This window comes from Electrophorus electricus, chromosome 3 (assembly GCF_041902795.1).
Source record: "Electrophorus electricus isolate QZ-2024a chromosome 3, ASM4190279v1, whole genome shotgun sequence".
NCBI classification, from domain to species: Eukaryota; Metazoa; Chordata; class Actinopteri; order Gymnotiformes; family Gymnotidae; genus Electrophorus; species Electrophorus electricus.
Genome location: NC_137499.1, coordinates 5787755 through 5807522, shown reverse-complemented (window position 1 = coordinate 5807522; position 19768 = coordinate 5787755). Strand labels below are relative to the sequence as shown.

Below are 19768 nucleotides of genomic sequence, written 5' to 3'. Positions count from 1 at the left end.
AAGCCTCCTCTGGGGTGAGATGCTCTGTAGGATCCCACCTACAGGGGAAGTAGGTAATGAATAATGCACATACACCATTGCCTTAAATAGAGCTTTGGCAGAAAACAAGAATTTTAATGTTTAATATTTGTTAAACTGATCAGTGATCACATATGTGAGGCAGCGCTTGATGAAGTCAGGAACAGCTGGTTTTCAGTCTTCAGAAGTCTGGCCAGACTTAAGGAGCCAGGGTACCTGATTTGGCCAATGCCGTTCATGTGCCTGGGCTTTCCCAAAGAGTCTTCCAAGATACAAAAAAAACCAAAAAAACATTTTCAATATTACTTTCTTACAAAAAACACATGTTGTAAATTCACATTCTGAAAGAGAAGGCTCACCAAAGAAGAGTTTTTTTCCCTGCAACCAGACTAGAGAAAGCTGCTTGGCAGCATGGCAAGAACCTGAAATCAATTAATAACATATATCCACATTTTAACACTCCACCAACCAAATTCTTATTTAGAATATAAACTGCAAGTAAAAAAAAAGTGCCTTTACCTGAGCCTCACTGAAACCCTGAGTGGTTCTTCCCAATGAAATCATGAAGGGTCAGCCTGGGCAGAGACAAAATGGCAAAATTCTGAGGTTCAAAGCAACCCAAGAAGATCAAAAGTGATGCAGAGGTGGTTCCAGAAATGGAAGTAATCCTTCATGTGGATGACATTGTGAGAGTTATTGTAATCCTCCTTCTGCAAGTCACCCAGGATCTTCATTTCATCAATGTACTTCATAACTGAAAACTAACCAAATGACAACCAAGAAAGTCATTTAACAGTATTGTCATTTCAGTCACAACTGTGCTATAAGCTATATTGATGATATGTGAAGTAAATTACTCTATGAGTTAGTCTAGCATTTGAAGGCAAATCATGATGGTTCTCATGGATGGCATTAGGTGCTAAAAACAATATAAGATTGTTCTAAGTTTATATATGAAGGAATGTAGACCAAAATGTTATATATCATCCATTTGCAGCTAAGAATTTTCACAACCATCATCTCATTGGTTGTATGATCTAAGCACTTAAATGGTTACTGCACCTGTGCCCTTTTATACCTGCACTATCTATATGCAGCCAATCGCCAGAAATCCTATGCTGAATACACCGTGGTTTTTCTTGTACATTTCCACAACATTTGTGCCTGTCCTTTTAAATGGCATTTTAAAACATGCTTTCGGTATAAGATAACTTCAGATTTTGTCATGGAAAATTCAATTACCATCAAAGCAACTGCGTGACACATTTACTAGCATTCTATATACTTTTTACAGTACTTTTTTTGCTTGCTCACATCTTTGTATAAAAACACACGTTCCTTTCTTTTGTAAAAGAAAATACGCAAGCCTTTAGTTACCACAAAATACACATTACTCATGTAGTAGTGTTCCTGAATAGAAGACAACTCCCTCCTTAGATTCAATGGTTTCTGTTGGGCCATAAAGAGCTATTTTCTTTGAGTGACAGCAAGTCACACCTACCACGGACCAAGGTCTGAAGGGGAGGGTGGGGGCTATCAAATTACTTGACAAGTATTTTCCAGGTGCAAACAGTGTGATTGGCAGCTGTTTTAACAAACAGAGAATGCTTAGACGAAAACATAGATACCTCACTTGCCTTATTTCTTTACCCATTTAGCCAGCTACAGCTATGCACCCAGCGCTCTAGCGCTTGCATATTGAAACCAGATAAAATGTAGCACATGTGCGTGATGCTGTTTGGTGAAACCGATGCAGCCATAGAGAGTTTTAAGAATGATCGGCAATACTATTGGACATCATGGAAAGGAACAGGCTTTTATTTTAGAAGTTTATGTGGAGTTGTTTGGGTGCAGTTATGAGCTGGAAGGTGAGAAGATTCTAGTATAGACTAGCTACAATGTATCTTAAATCAATGGATTTTTCCATTCACTGCTGGAAAAAAAATCATAATCCTGCTACACACTGTAAGTATAAATGAGAAAGCATACTATTACTATTGCTGTAACAGAGTATTATATTATACAGTTGTACAGTATTTTCCCCAGCATAACCTTTTAGCTGTATAGCAATGAAGCTTATTTTGTTTATCCTGTAACAATTAAGATAATATTGTCTTTTAGTAAGTTATTGAACATTGTTGTGATGTTTTAGCATTTGGAGAGGTTTTTGGACAATTTGGAGATGTTTAGCACACCTAGTGGAAAATACTGTGTAGCTACATTAGTAAGTTCATGTATATGCTCAAAAGACCCTGGTGAATCAGGAAATGTAGAGCATGGCTGAAAATGCATCTCCAGCATCAAAATACACATTATAAGCCCCCAAAATAAAAGTTTTTTTTTTTTTTCTGTATTAGAAGAGCTTAAATGGAACCAAAATGATGGAAAAATAAGCCTGGATGTGAATGGATGTCTACTTCAATTTGAATCCTGAATGATCATTGTGCTATGTGTACAATTTCAGATAACTAGTGTTAAAAGTGAACAAGTACAAATCGTTCAAAATGAGCTTAAAACTGCGTTTCCAAATGCTCCCTCTCTAATGTTTCCCAGCATCTCATAACGATTCACAATATGGTTGTGTAGAACCTGCAAACACATCACCCAAGAAGAGTTCATGTCTAATGATATCTCATTGTTTTGGAAAAACACTGTGCATGCTATAACACAACTAACAAACAATATGCACATACACTCAAAGTAAAATAAACAGCCTAAACACCATTATGATATAAGGACCGTTTGCTACGTTCTCTGGAAATATGTTACAAGTGTAACCCAGGTCTTGCTTTAACCTACGAGTGAAAATAGGTTAGTATCCTTTTAATAGTATGACGCATTTACAATAGGCAATGAGTTAATGACAAAATTTAGCATAGCCTCGCCCTTCCTCATGTAAGCATTACGTTGAGGAGTGCAGAAAAACGCTATGAGGGAGAGATTAAAAATAGATTTTATTGTAAAGTAATCTTGCTATTTCATTGATACTTTGACACAATTGTGACATACAATCCTTCTAAGATTGTATGGCAATATGATTAAGAAGGTTTGGTGAGTTCATTTTTTTAATGATAAAATCAGATGGTTAGCTATTAGAGCGAAATGTAGCCTACTGAGGTGAATGTAGAGGTTGCAGGCTAACAATGCATAAAATTATATTGCTTTGATTATGAGACAAAATAGAGGATAATTAAAGTTTTTTTTTGTTTTTTTTTTTTACATTTCTGTTAGTAGTGAATACATTACTTGAACTTGATTATGTTTTTTGATACGTGTTGTGTAATGGAGCTGCCATTTTGAATGTGTGGAAAAACTGCACAATACTATTATTTGTTGGATTTGAACATGAGAATCTGAATGGCTCATTTATAACTGATGTAGACAATATGTAGATATTTGAGATCACTTTCTGACACTGTTCAAAATGAGTCAGGTTTTCTTGGCTGCACACACAGCCATTCTTCCCTACAGGAGGGCTAAGATGGCGAGCCGACCATGAATTCTGGAAAAATCTAAGTGAACAACAACGATTGGAGGTCAGAGCAATACCATAGGACAGACTTTTTTTTTTCTATAGCGTTGAGATACAGCGGACCTTAAAGATAACTGTGAGTGCTGCGAGTTTGAAAGTGTTGATAATTGTGTTTCATGTTTTGCGTCCTGTTAAAGATCATGTATTGTAAAGGTTCTCATTTCTGTGATTACAACACCCTAGAAATACAACATCCTAGTTTTTATTTGGTATTTGGGTTTTGAGTCTCTTCAGTCATACCACTTGCATATACTACTCCTAGAACTCTGGTGCATATTCCCTCCTTAGTGTTACACACATTATCTAGTCAGGTCAGAGAGGAGGGACAAGCAGGTTACACAAGTCCTCAACAAACTTTAACACAGCGGAGACTAGCGAGTGGGAGGGACTCGCACCACAAGTGGGCTGACAACAGTAAGTTGGAGGTTTTTGTGCCAACATAGTTTGAACAGCCAAAAACCATAGAAAAGTTTAAATAAAATGCTTGTAATTTTTGATTCATTGCACTAACATTTATGTGCTTTCTAAAAGATGAATTTATTTTAGATGGGTATATCTGAGAACATGTTAATTCTGTCATAGGCATGTACTGGTATGTACTTGTCCTTTATTAGGGCCACATACCTGTAGTCTTTACCTTTTTATCAGAAACATCTGCCACACAAGGTATCAGGAATGTCTTAAGTGAAAAATGGTACACTAATATAAATAATCATTATAATATTTGGAGAGAATTTGATATTAATACTTAAACAACCCTGCTTCAGTGATACCCCCAGGTCTGCACATATTAGTTTCCACAAATCAGTTGGAACAGGTGTGATAGAACAGGAAAAAGACTCAAATGTGCCGAGCATGGTGTAGTTGGGTCCATTGTGTCTTCGGGGACAAGAGCTAGAAATCAGTGACTTAGGAAAACAATTGGAAACTCTTCATTCTTTATGCAGGGCATAGATGGAATACAACTGCATGATTTAGATTTTCTGTCGATTTGTCATTTCAGATAAATTGTAGAGTGATTAATGCTCATAAGTAAATCTTTTTCCCAAGTAATAGAAATTCTATAACTATATTATTTAATGTTGCAATGTAGGCTACATCTTCATACAACTCCCAGGTGTTCTCTAGTCGCAGATTTACAGGTATGTCAATTATGTATTCAAATAGTTATCCTCAATATTTCCCCCTAATTTTCATACATTGACCTCACCAACACAATTCGTACACGTTCTTTACTCTTGTTTTCAACATTCAAACTTCTTGTGAAGGCCAGAGTGCCACAGGGCAAGGAACATGATGCAGCAGTGTCTCTTGGCATAGAAAGACAGACATTTACACAAGATGAAACATGTATTATAACAGGAAAAACTAAATGGTAATGGCACTCACATAGTGGCGTGTTTTAAATACGAACAATAAACAGGTACAGAACCATAAGCACGAGTAGGAACGTGAACATGAACAATGACCAAACAACTGACTCTACAAACTCAGAGATGTCTATAGCTACATAAATTACATGAGTAACAAGCTACGGGTGTATGATAATGAGGGGGGATGTCACAAAGAGGATAGTTAACAGAGATGACACCAGCAGCACGTGGGGGGCCATACCACGTGAGGGGTGGAAAAGGAAGTGTACCATTACACTATGGAAAAAAAAAAATCATAAACCAACAATACAAATACTCAGTCACTAGAACAAGCAACAGACAACAAATAAGAACTGCTTAAATATAAAAATGTAATGACAGACATAATGCAACAACTCTTTGGGTAAAAAAAGTAAATAAGTTGTGTAAATTTAATATTATTTCTTCAATTGTTTATCAACATATAGAAGACTGATCCCTTGCAATTGCTGGCTCCTGTATCAGAGGCAGAGGCTGAGTAAGACTTTGATCACCCCAGCCATAAACCAAATTAAAATGCAAAATAAATACTCAATCAGAATTAGTACCTTTAGGAGTCAAAAGTCGGTCTGTCTAGATCGTACTTTGTCGCCAGAGTAAGTATTTCCTATTCAACAACAAAGTCAGAGTGAGAGTGGCATACCATAGGAGTTATTAGAGGAATGAGGAGAGGAGCTGCCAGAGGCACAGTCATAGAACCTACTGAAGGGGTAACTGCTAAAGAATAAGTTGTAGTACATGCATGTACACACGTATCTAAATGGCCATTTGTCTATATTCCACTGAAAGTGTTCTTGTAATTAAATCATATAGTGATCTGCTTGAGTCGACCATTGACATGACTTTTAACAAAAAAATTACCCAAGACATCCCCTTAAAGCTTAAACTTAAAACAACAAAACTTAAAAACATTTTCAAGTGTACTAAATTGGCTAGGTAGATACATTACAGGTTAACTTTACTGCTAGCCTAATCACACATGGTTAACATTAAAAACGGAATACTGATCGTACATTACACTGTATACACAGCTAACATAAAAAACTATTTTAGATGTTTAGTAATTAGCCCTGCTGTGTGTGAAAATGTGCAATATCACTTGCTACTCATACCAGAGCTCATACCAGAACATTCTTTCTTTCCAGCTGGCCGTCTTGCATGACAAAGCCAGGATGAGGCCAGCAAGCACTTGGCGAACAAGCTGCACCTAAGTGCATATAAAGACCAGGCAGCATGCGTAGCTGGACAAGTGTGAGCAGATAAGGTGAATGAACTGGAGGGGAGGGACCAGGACTGGGTCGGCGGGGGCAGTCACAGCACTGGAACTCACTCTGCCTCTGCCTGGCCTGGGAACTCCAAGCTCTGACTTCAGTCCGTTTCAAATAGACTTCTGGCTGGAGCTTTTTGTACTCACACACAGTCCCATGGGAGCACTTCAGCCTGTAGGATTAAAGAGGGCAGGGCAGTGGTGGCTCAATGGTTAAGGTACTTGACTTCTAAGAAGGTAGGTTGCTGGTTCAAGCCCCCCCCCCCCCCCCCCAACCAAGTTGCCACTGTTGGGCCCCTGATTAAGGCCCTTAACCTTCAATTGCTCAAGTTGTAGTCAGTCATAAGATGCTTGGATAAAAGTGTCAGCTAAATGCCTTAAATGGAGGGAGAGGAAGGAAACAATAGGAAAGGAAGAGAGAGAAAGGAAAGAAAGAAAGAGCCCCTGCTGTTAGTTAGTATATGCAGCACTGTGCTGTTGCTAGTGGCCTGGGCCCACTACCTGACCAGTGCCCAGATTAGAGGCAAATGCAGGCCCCACTGACTTGCTCACACACACCCCTTCATGTGATTGTTTTCTCTCTCCCCACCCCTTCCACACACGCTCTCCCTCAGGTTGGAAAATCCTAGCAGTCTGAGCCTAATCTGCGATCTGTTCACCAATCAGGGCAGTGATTGCTGGATCCCCAAAAATGAAAGCCACTGCATCTCGCTTTCTCCGATCTTAAACAACCAGCTGTTTGTTGTACTCAGTGTCAGGGAGAAAAGAACAATAATGGCTATTTAAGGAACTTTTGGCTGGCCTTGGTGTTTTTCTCCCTGTGCTGCTCTGTGGCTGACCCAGATGCCAACTGAAATCCAGGCCATAGGCCATTCTGGAGTTCTTTCACCACTTAACCCTTTGGAGTTTGAGTCATGCTTTTTTAAATTAAAAAAATCCCTGCTGTTCTGTGCTAGTGGTAAGCTAAACAAAGCTGTTTATTGTTCTAATGGATCTCAGGCATTTGCCTCATTGCTTGAATCAATTCTAAATAAAATTGTGTTGATTTGTTTTTGTAGGTTGTTCCTCTCTTGCCTTGTTCAATGTGTGTGGCTGGAAAATCCCATTGGAGATCTCCAAGCCACTGGCACCATCAGCTGTACCACCCAATGCATTTCTTAGAAAAGGGACTTTTATATAGTGGCCTTCTCTAATTTCTTATTTACTTTTAATCTCTGTTTTATTGTCTTTTTCTTAGATGTCACAATGTTGCCTAGTGTGAAATCCCAACAGAGCACCAACTTTTGAAAGAAGGCCTTGGAACAGAGTGGGAAATTGGCTAAGTAAAGAGTAAGCTCCAAGTGGAGATGGAACCTATGACACCAACATAGAGCGCATTCGGGTTCCTGAGCGCTCTACCGTTTCTGCATTGAGAAAAAAACACTGTCCACTCTAATAAGTGGCCAATTTCACTTCAGTCGTTGACATCTACGTTTGGTCATACCATGACCCCTTCCACACCGAGGAGCATGGATCAGTCTCACAGTCATTCGTCCCCTTTCATTGATTCATGACTTCATTACTTGGAAAAATGTATTTTATTAAAAGCTGTGCAAGAGATCTGCAGAGTTCTTACAAGAGCTAGAAAGTTTGACCACATTAGTCCTGATTGTCCTGCTCTGCACTAGCTCCCAAAAAAATTTAGAACTGACTTTGAAATACGCTTGTTGACATATAAGGTGTTACATGATATGGCTCCACAGTATCTGATTGTACTTATTGTTTACTATAACACGCCTTGCCTACTGCATTCTCAAAATGCAGGGTTTCTCTTAGTTGCTAGAATTATTAATATTACAGCCGGTTGAAGACCCTTCTCCTATAAACCCCCTCAGTTATAGAACAACCTTCCAGCTTTAATTCTGATCTCAGATACACTCTAAGGCTCTAGCAAGGACTAGCTATGATGTTTGCATTGCAAATCACTGGATGTCTCTATTCACTGCTAGTAAATTTGTAATCCTGCTACAATCTGTAAGTATAAATGAGAAGTATACTATTTCTTTACAGTATTACAGTATTTTCTCCAGCATAACCTCAGACTAATAGCAATGAAAGTAATAGCAATTAAGCTAATATTGTTTAGTCTTTAACAATGAAGCTATAAAGCCAATATTGTCTTTTAGTGAGTTGCTGGTCATTGTTGTGATGTATACTGACTGATAACTTTGTATGCATTTGTATAGGTTTTTGGGCACTTTGAGGTGTCTAGCACACTTAGTGGAATATACTGTGTAGCTACTCCTGGCTCTGTGCAGTGGAATGTTTTTGGAATTGCAGTATCTATGGACATAAATGGTGGTGAAATTGATGGTTTCTTTCTCACCAGCTTTGTAGAAAACTGGTGTATTCCATTAGACCTACTCCTATAGATCGTGATAAAATCTCCACACCAATATCTCTGTGGTGCAGCATCATGGAAATTTAGAGAATGGTGGAACAAGCACACAGATCCTTTACTGATGAAACAGCAGAAATTATGTAATTTTACACAGAGAAAAAAGCCCATTGTTAAAAACTGCTGTTGAGTGAGTCTAGCCACAGAGCAGCCATTTTTACATGGTGAGAAATATTAAGACTGATTAGAAGAGTCCTGAGCCATTCTCTTCTGAAGTCAAAGGTTAGGTAGCTAAACAGTACAAAGAGTCTATATTGTCAAGTCACTAAGCACACTATTACATCCTGTACACACAGAAGGTGTGAGTGAAGGCATGATTACACTTTGTTTCATTGTTGTGCTTTCAGTAGTAAATAGGGAGTGACTGCCATTTTGTTTGGGGTGTGATTTTGATCTGTGTTTATCATCTAGCAAGTAAGTATAGTTGTGTTTGTATTTTCCTTTGTCTGTGTAGGTTTAGGTAATGTCTTTTTTTTCTAGTTTGGGTTGGTTTGTTATTTTGGCCTTGGTCACTCCTGACATTATATTCCAGTGTCACAATAGCTCTTGTGTATGTGTGTGTGTGTATATATATTGTCTCTTAGACAATACACCTGCTATCACTGAACAACTTTTGTCCATCTCAGTATGTCTTCATTTACACTACACAAGTGACTAGCAGTATTCCTCACACTTTGTGTTATGGCCTGGAGTCTAGACAAGGTTGCAACACCATGGATCGAGTCAATCTGGAATTTGGTGGAATGCATTTGGGTGTCTGTGGAAGTGCAGAATTCTCTTCATCAGAACTCTGCGGTCATTAGAGAGAAGGGTACTGGATGAGGACCTGTGAGTGGGGTACAGACAATAGTGAGCGGCAGGGTAGAACTGGACTAGTGAACGCTCTTCTGCTACTTCTCTAGAGGGGAGACAAAAAAGTGCACACAACAAACATTTGATCTTGCATGAAAGCACATTCTAGATACAATGTGTGAACTTTGCCTGCACACTTGTGGGAAGCCATTGGATGAAGCTTTTTCATTCTGAAGGTGCACTATATGAGAATAAAGCAGGATTTTCAGTATTGTGCAATTATTCTTGATCTGCAGTTCAATAAGCGAAATACTACAAAATAATGCAGCTTTATTCCATAACGAGACCCAAGTGTTTTCATTAAGACTACAAACATAAACAATTTGATTTGTGACCAAACTATTAGACCTCTATTCTGTATAAATATATATGACTGAAGAACAGCATGTATCTGCTCATAACTACTATAGTGACATAGGTAAAAAGATAGCACAAGTAAGCTTGCAACTTGCACAACTTCCCTATTGTCTTTATCTGTGAGGTCGCTCTTGTACTTGTGCTCATGCTCAATGAATTTATGACTTCTTTTAAAAGTTTTATCCAATGTCCTGCCACAAGAAGCATCACCCTCTCGAAAACACACACGTCTTTTGCAACAAAAAAAAGGTTGCTGTTCTTTAATCACAAAAGCATAGGAATCCTGCAAAACTAGTCATTCTTCAAGTAATACATACTAAATGACCATGTTCCAGTGCTTTGGGTTCTCACATAACTGATAATCATATGTTGTTAATCTTGTTCTCGATTAATACATAATTTAGACAAGAATGAATAATTAATTGTTCTGTTGGTTTATAATCTGCAACATCACCATACCTGCATTTCCCAATAACAACAATATCGAAAATCTTATGAGACGGGAATATTAACTGAGGCGTGGCCCCTGAAAAAGACCAATGCGTGACATCTTGTGTTAACTCATCGGCTCTTTTTCCTTTTTTACAGTTGTTTCATTCCCTTTTCCTCAAACTTCTCCATTTCCTTCCTCTCTTTCTCTGGCTTTTTCAGCAGTTCTCTGTCTCTTTTTCAGCAGTTCTCTGTCTCTTTTTCAGCAGTTCTCTGTCTCTTTTTCAGTATACTAAACGGCTTGCTTTCAGCCTTCTTTCTCAGGGCCCACTCTTTGTTCTGATATTCAGCAGCAGCCTCGACTTCCTCCATGAATACTGCCTGCATTTTCGCCACACTTGTCTTACAGTGGGAAATCCAGTCTCTCTGAGTGGAGAAGATTAACAAGATTGCTTCATAAACATAAGAGTATCTTGGATAAATTTCACCCACAGCAAAGGTCAAAATCCAGCTACTCATAATGGCAAGAGCTTGACCATACTAAACCAAATGAGAGTGCATCACTTGGCGTGTAAGCCAGCATTTTTGACACATCATTACAAGTCACTGAACTGCTATCACACTCTCTAAAAGTGTATACGTGATTTAGATTCTCAACTGTGCATCTGGTGTTGGCCTGGACATCTCTTTTTGATGATTTATAGAGTTCTGCCTGCAAGAGGTGTCTTTCTCCCCAGATAACATAACCTGCCAGAGATCATTCAGCTCCTCACTGTCTGCACCCTACAAGCCACAGGGCCAGGTACAGAGACAGAGAGACTTTTAAACGTGAAAATGTTTCCCAAAAGCATTGTACAGCTATGGTTATTTAAGGATTATAGAGCGGCTGTTATTTAAATAACTATTATAGTTACCATGATTGTAAGGCCAGGATGCAATGTTCATTATTCAACACAAGAGATCTTGTTACTTCCAGAGAGATGAAGGTGGGAGAGAAAGAGCACAAAACCCGCCATTGAAATCGATTTCTCTTCCCGCCAAGCATCACCAATAAAGAGCAGAAAGAAAGTCTAAATGACACAGAGGCCTTCAAAGAGCACACACAGCCAACACACTGCCAAAGTCCTGCCTCCCTACACAAAACACATTACAAAACAGCGTGGCCTAAGGTTGTGCGTGTGCATGTGTGTGCGTGTGGGTTCAAGCATGCTGGGTGAGCTCTGCTATTAACATTGGAAGACAGGGATTATGACTTGGCCTTCCTTTTATTACAAACACAAAAACAAAATACAAAAAGGTGGAAGTAGAGAGCCACTGAAGGAGAGAGACGGACACTGAAAGCAACAGCAAATTGGATTCAGCATCAACTGTAGCAAGACCATTACAACCATGAAGGTCAAAAGGAATAAAGTTGCTACAAGGAAGAGCTGAAGCAAAAAGACCTTTAACTACTTTATCTTGGAAACTTTGCCAAGGATGGTCACAACAGACTGTAGATTTAAAGGTGTGAACAGCCAGGAGTTCCTCCGGTCGCAGCCTTGGGAGCACAGCAGTGCTGAAGCAGCACTCCCATGTCTACGTCTGCCTTTCAGAAAACGTGAACGCAAATAGGCCGTGTCAGTGAGGAAAAAAATCTTTAAAATAAATATGTGCACATGAAGCATTCATGATATTTTCAAGAATGGTAACACAGTAACACTATATATTTTATATATATATATATATATATATATATATATATATATATATATAAAATTACATAATCAATTTGAAACATTCATTAAACGTCTTCAATTAACGTACATCGATGTAATAAATTCAGCATAATCACTGATGTTTAATGTGCTCTTCATAATGCCTGTGAATAAATATAAAACATACATCCTTTATTCTCAGGATGTAACATGCTGGCCCGAGTGCCGAAGGGCGTGGAGCAGGACGCACAGGCTCTCTGGACATGGACGAACATTTAATTATGTAAAACATCACGGCACTCACATATAACACAGAAAAGAAATAATATAAGAAATAAACATATAAGAAATAAACATGAACACTGAAAAGAACAATGAACACGACGACCTTTAACAATGACGACGCTACATCAAAAATGACCAACACCCTGCACACAAGGACACGCGTTTATATAAAGACAAGATAAGGTGCAGGTGTGTGCAGGTGTGGCCACAAGCAAATATCCTCCCACTTCACGTGGCCGGCCAAACCCCGTGACTCGCAGGAGGCGAGCATTCCGTGACACAGAAACAAACAAGGCCTTAAATATATGACATTCATGATATCCATATTACATTTGCCTTGCTCTATAAAGAATGGTTACAGGGCAGAATATTAAATGTCTTTGAATTTATATACAGAATACAGAAATAATTCATGACGCACTACTAACATAGTTGTGCTAGAGTTGTGCTATGAATGAAGGTTTGTAGTATATTCTTTATGATCAGAATGATGACTTTATATTAATTGCATCAAATTAATGCATAACGGTTTATCAATTTTTCAAAAGGCCTTGTGCCAGATGGTCTCTGAATGCTTTTCACATTAGTATTTACAAAAGGTTGACACTCCTGCATTATAAGCACTGAAACCTCTCAGTGGACTAATATCTTAATATTTAAACTGAACAAAAGCATTTGTCTACATACTAGGTACACTATAAATTAGGCTAATTTTTAAATCGACTGAAACACCAGTATAATCCATGTACATGCAGTGAGTAATTTCTGCTTTGGTTTATTAACCATTGCAGACGTACTGTTTTGAAGAGCTATATAAAAGTGCAAATTCAGTACAAACAGATTCGTGGTAACAATTAGGGGATGAACTGTGAAAAAATGCAGATTTAGTGCAAACAATGAACAATAAGGACTGAATTATGCAGTGTACCCTTTCAGCAAAAATTAGTAATATTAGTCTTCAGTTACACGTAGCAACAAGAAGCTCTCAAATTTGAAAAACTACAAGATAAGCAAATTAAATGTAATACAAGAAAAGTAAATAATTTTAGGCTTACATAAAAAAAACCTCCAAGAAAGGACATGGACTTTTTAAAGGGGAGAAGTCTTTAAAAGTAAATTTTGATTTCAGGTTGACTTTAAATAAGCCATGAGAATGCATATCTTTGTTGGTATAACAATTACAATTAAATTAATTTATCCTACCCCTGATGCCCAGGGATGTAAGCACAGGTGAAATGCCATTCGTCAGAAAATGAATGTGTATTCCATATTCAGTTTTTCTCCGAAAAAATTGGACAAAGCCTACATTTTATTCAAGACGCCTATCATAAAGCCTATCATAATATAATCAAGAAGCCTATCATAGCCTATCACAAAATAATTTTTATTCAAGAACATCACAAAATCTACACTACGCATCAATCAGTGCATTACATTAGTGTGGTTATACATGAATGAAGCTAGTTTATGGATGCTTCGAATTGGTTATGTAATTGTATTGCCACATTACTGCACTAGCCATTAATGTATCTTGAATGCTTTATGCACATGCATTTATTCTAAAACATTACTGAATATTCTAGAGACAATTACACAAAGTTACACATCAGTCCAATTTGGGTGTGTTGTTTATTTGACTATGGGGCACGTGGCCTAAACAAAGAACTTGTCATGAACCCATGGTAATGATACCAAAAAGAGATGGCTGAAGATGGACTGGGCATGCTCACCGGAAGAATGCAATAACTCCAAAAACCACAATGTTGCCTATGGCTATTGGCACGTCATTGCTCTAGCGGTCAGCTGTCCAGCTCCGTTATCTGGCCCAGGCTAAATTAAAAAGCAAGGCTCCTTGGGCCTGTCATTCATGTGCTTCCTTATAGCTCTGGGTCATGGGTTTTTTGTTTTGTTTTGCCTTTTATTGCAAATTTATTTACAGTTAATGTACAAAACCAATTTAATATCTCTCTCACATGTTCATGAGATATTACAGTTGTTCACCCTGTATTTAAATCCTGACACCTTAATGATCATATTTTGATGAGAGTTTTTGGGGATTCTGCACTCCTAGTGCCCATCTTACCCATGTGATTTAAAATGCTAAGAAAGCACCTTCAGAACTTTTCGCTGTCGTGGCAAAACTAGCCCTAGCAACAGAAAGCTCACCATCAAAACCTGCCTATTGTTTATAAAGTGAAGCGCTGAACAATAAGTGAGGGTCTTGGAGCATCCTGTATGTGGTCCTGTCAGCACAATTGTTGAACAGGTAGGATGAGGAGCGCATGTTCTGCAGGAATGGGTCATCCTTCAAAGAACTTCTATCCAGCCCCACAACCTTACTCTCTATTCTACTATACATTTCATGCTGTGAAGCACTCACATAATGCAGGAGCACTTCATGATACACTTCAGATGGACTTCTACTCCAGACTCATCGTGGTTTTCACACAGATACAAATGATCCATAATCTAATAGCATTTCAAAAGACAATGTGTATGTGACTAGTGATCTCCATTATCTCTCCACCACACCACAGCTTGGGTCCAACTATCCTGTAGAGGGTGCAGAGCAAGATTTTCTTTATGCAGAGAACCACGCCATTGTTTTTTTGTCTGATCACCTCTTTGGGAAAGACTGTCATGATGAGGCTTTGAAATGTGTTCTAATGGCTGTCTGAAATGATCCAGCTCAGCAGATATTTTTGAGGTACTTGGATAGAAAGATTCACAAAAATTGTATGAAGATCAGAAATGTTATGGAATATATTACAATAGTAAAGTACAACCAAACCATAAACATCAAAGCTTACCACACATCACAACACCAATTGTAGTGAATGGAATTACAATTACATTATTAATGGATAAAATTTACTTTAATTGCTAATAACTCCTTACATTCCAGCAACCCACTGGTTGTTCCTCATTCTCACTCTATACTCTTGCATAATTACATATTTTTGATATTAGTTTTTGTAATGTCATTACTGAATATTTATTCTTCATAGCATACTTTAGGAGGAACTAAATAATAAGACTAGAGTTGAAGAGTTGAAGTGTTGTGTATCGGAGCCTGCAGCTGTATCATGCACTTAGTTTGTTGATATGCAGTACATCCTATGTTCACTATGTGAACTAGACTGTGATCTGTAAAACAAGAGGAACGGATTCTCATCAATACTATGACTAATATTTACAACTTCAGTTACAGCTAAGATATCTAGCAGAAGCTTCCAGATTTGTGGAAAAACAATGGACTCTGCGGTTTGTAGGATAAGTCTGATTCTTGTGATATTAATGGACTGTACTATGATGATTAAGATCAGATCACATTTTAGATATACAGAAGCTGTTTCTCACAACTGTATACTTGAACTAATTTAGAGCCTCTGTCAAAGAAGCGTTTGACTAAATAAAAAAAACTCAAGAAGTTCAATATTTAGCACAGAAAAGCTAAGCTATTTTTAACCTCACAAAAAATGTGGGAGAAGCCCAGTTTAGGAATGAAAATGAAAGAACAACAAGCTTTGGAAACAACTTCATTTTCCTAGTTAAAATGCGCTTAGTGCTTAGAAAACATGAAAGACAATTACACACAGAGAGAGAGAGAGAGAGCGAGAGAGAGAGAGAGAGAGAGAGAGAGACAGACAGACAGAAGTTAGGAGATGAGTACAGTCATGGCCAAAAGTTTTTAGACTAGCACAAATGTTGGTTTTCAGTTTTTTATTGTGGCATTTTGCATTAACTCTATATTATAAAGCGTGATCATATGAATTGCAATTGATTGCAAAGCCATTCCTTGCCATGAAAATTAACTTAATTACAAAGATTACTGCATTCCAGCCACTGCATTTCAGCCCTGCCACAAAATGGCCTATCATCATTTCAGTGATGATCTTGTTAGCTCAGGAGAAAGTGATAACGAGGACAAGGAAGCTCATATCACTCTGTCATGCTGATTAGAAGAGCAGACTGGTTGCTTTAAAATGGTGGAGTTGCTTGAATTTTTCTTCTGTTAACCATGGTTACCTCCTAGGAAACACTTACAGTCATCATTGCATTGCATCAAAAGGGCTTCACAGGTGAGGACACTGCTGCTTGTAAGATACCACCTAAATCAACAATTTATCGATTCATCAAGAACTTCAAGTCAAGAAGTTCAATTGCAGTGAAGTAGGCTTCTGGGTGCCCACGAAAGTCAAGCAAGTGCTAAGACCAACTCCTAAAGAGGATGTGGTTACGGGATCAGGTCACCACCAGTGCAGAGCTTGCTCAGGAATGGCAGAAGACGGTGTGAGTGCATCTGCATGCACAGTGAGGAGAAGGCTTTTGGGGGATGGCTTGGTGTCAAGAAGGGCAGCAAAGAAGCCACTTTTCTCCAAGAAAAACATCAAGGACAGACTGACATTCTGCAGGAAGTATAGGGATTGGACTGCAGAGGATTATTTTCTCTGATAAAGCCCCCTTCAGATTGTTTGGGACATCTGGACAAATGACTGTCTGGAGAAGAAAAGGTGAGCGTTACCATGAGTCCTGTTTCATGTCAACAGTGAGGCATCCTAAGACCGTTCATATGGTTTGCTTCTCATCCAAGGTAGTGGGCCTAAGAACACTGCCATGAAAAAGGAATGGTATCAAAACATCCTCAAAGTGCAACTTCTCCAAATGATCCAGGAGCAATTTGGTGATGAACAGTGCTTTTTCCAGCATGGTGGAGCACCATGTCACAAGGCAAATGTGATAACCAAGTGGCTCGGTGAACAAAACATTGAAATTTTGGGTTGAGAACCTCTGAGAACCATTGAGAACCTGTGGTCAATCCTTAAAAAAGAGGGTGGGCAAGCAAAAAGGCATAAACTGTGTTCAACTCCAAGCACTGATTAGGCAAGAATGGGTTGCCATCAGTCAAGATTTTGTCCAGAAGCTGATGTCCAGCATGCCAAGGCGAAGTGCAGAAGTCTTAAAAAAGAAGTGTCAACACTGTAAATATTAAGTCTTTGCTTAAACTGGATATATTCATCAATAAAAAGTAAAAAAAAACCCAAAACAAACAAACAAACTTATGCAAAGCTTACAATTCTACTTCACTATACCATATAAACATCTGACAAAAGAATCTAAAAAAATAAAATAAAACATGCAGTAAACTTTGTGAAAACCAAAATGTGTGTCAGTCTCAAATCTTTTGGCCATGACTGTACACTCAACACATTCACTCTAAAATGAATGAATTCCCATGGATTTAAAAGAAGGAAAGGGATATGACACTAACAACTAGGCCTGCAGCACTCGCGTTTAGTCTCAGAGTCCACAATAGAGATGTTTTTCTGTTGTCTTAGACTTGTCTTACTTGTTAGTATTTGTAATTGGACTTATGTCAGTCTAAGCCACTGGTCTTTCAAGTTTCTTTTCATCCTTGATCAAAACACATTTGTATTGATTAACAAAAAAAAAGTAATTGTTTTGTATGTGTAGATTATACACCAAGGCACAGGTAGCACCCCTTAAAACATTGGTTTCATTTGATTTAGGCAACAGAATGAGAAAATTAGCAGTTTTAATTTTAACACATGCATTGAAACTGGCTACTCAAACCCGGCTTGATCAAGCACCAGGCCCAAACCACCTACCCCTTTAAGATCTGCTTTCTGCGTATTACTTAAATGAAAAGTCAACTTGATGTGTCATGTAACCCTGTCTGGGTAAAACAGACGTGCCCAGATCTGTCCGCAGGACTGCATAACGGCAGCCTAAGAGAGGCATTTTCTGAGTGCCACTCTACCACATACTAGGTAAGTTAGAGGTAGATATTATATGTTTAGCTGACAGTAAGGACTACAATAAACAGCTTGGTGTCTGTGAAGAGAAATTGTTCTCCTGTTAATCACGTTATTAGGTGAGTAGTTATATGGGCAGATTACAGAATGATATGACTGTCTAGCAGGAGCCTAGAGGTGGCATTTTCTCTGACTGACTGAAATATGTGTGGACACCAGATACATTTGATGGTATGCTGCATTTATTCGCAAACATACATATTTATAAGCTATCACTAGATAGCAGTCACATTATAATAGATCAATGACTTCTCAGATACTGCATTCAAGCACTTTGGAGAAAAAACTAAAATATAATCTGATTTTCTCCATTGCTGAAATGGATATACATGAGATCCAAGGGACTTCATGTTGTTGGAGAAATATTTTCCCACAATGCTTAACATGTATTGTTAGTTATGGCTACAGCTATCTAATGTGGAGAAATATTTGGAATGGTACACAGCAGACTATCTTGCAAGATAGCAGTTCTTTGAGAACCAATACATTTTCTTGAGCAGTAAGACACAGAAGACAGTTCAAATTCTAAGACTGTATTTGAAATGGCATACTGCATACTACTTCTGTAAGTAGCTGAGCTACAGGACCGATTGTGACCAATAATAGCATTCAGTATACAGCACATGACCAAAGTGAATTTCTGCAGTATGCCAAAGTCACAATGACATCATACTACTTTGGATACAATGTCTAATATGCAGGCAGAGAATACTGCATCCCATAATGCAGTGTGGTCATTTCCAATATTCCTTATAACAACAGATTTTCATTAACATTTAATCTAAAATATTTCATAGAAATGCCTGCAAAAGTACCACTGTTCTTTGGTGCGAGGCTCCCTTTGCTGTACAAGATTTGCAAACATGCAAACATACAGCATAGCAGTGGAAACTAGCAGTGTTTACTTATAATGTCACCTAGAGGTAGGACATATAAAGAAAAAAAAGCAGAGACCCTAGAATAGATCCTTGTGAGACACCATAGCTATCCTTGTTGTATGCTAAAAAGTCTCCAACAATCTGGTAGCAACCAACTAGATAAGATTTAAACCAGGAAAGAGATATTCCCCTAATCCCCACAATATTTTTGAGTGTATCTAGTAAAATGTTGCACTCAGATCAAGCAATATAAGCAAAGACACATAACCCTGGTCAGAAGCCAACAACAGGTCATTAATCAGTGCTGTCTCTGTACTATGATGAGCCCAAAACCCTGACTGAAATATTTCATATATCTAGTTCTGATTCAGATATGATTTTAGCCGCTGAGCTTTTTCTAGGATCTTGCAAAGAAATCGAAGGTTTGAGATTGGCCTGTACTTTGACAGCTGACATGAGTCAAGGTTAGATTTTTTTGATAAGTGCTCTGATTAGTGGTAATTTGAATGATTTAGATATGTAGGCAATGTACAAGAAGGAGTTTATTAAATTTAGTTCAGGTACGATTTCCTTAAGAAAGTTTGTGGGCAGTGAATCTAGTAAGCACGAAGAGGATTTTGAGCGTGAGATCAGAGATGTACGTTTTGCCTCTTGGATAGGTGTAAAAGATTCTAGAGTCCTTTTGGCCTGGTTGTTCTGATCTCTAAGTAGCTGACTGATGTCACGTTAATGCTATGAATGTTATCTCTTATGTGCTTAATTTTCTCATT

The 19768-nt window shown here is 38.2% G+C and overlaps 1 long non-coding RNA gene across 1 annotated transcript; it reads right to left on the bottom strand.

Moving 5' to 3' along the window:
- Positions 1–13: 13 nt before the first annotated feature.
- Positions 14–6157, bottom strand: LOC145653812 (uncharacterized). The gene is made up of 4 exons (XR_014119998.1): positions 6087–6157; positions 538–779; positions 378–440; positions 14–280 (listed from the first exon to the last, which is right to left on the bottom strand). It is a non-coding gene; the product is annotated as an uncharacterized LOC145653812 (long non-coding RNA).
- Between the last annotated feature and the right edge of the window lie 13611 nt (positions 6158–19768).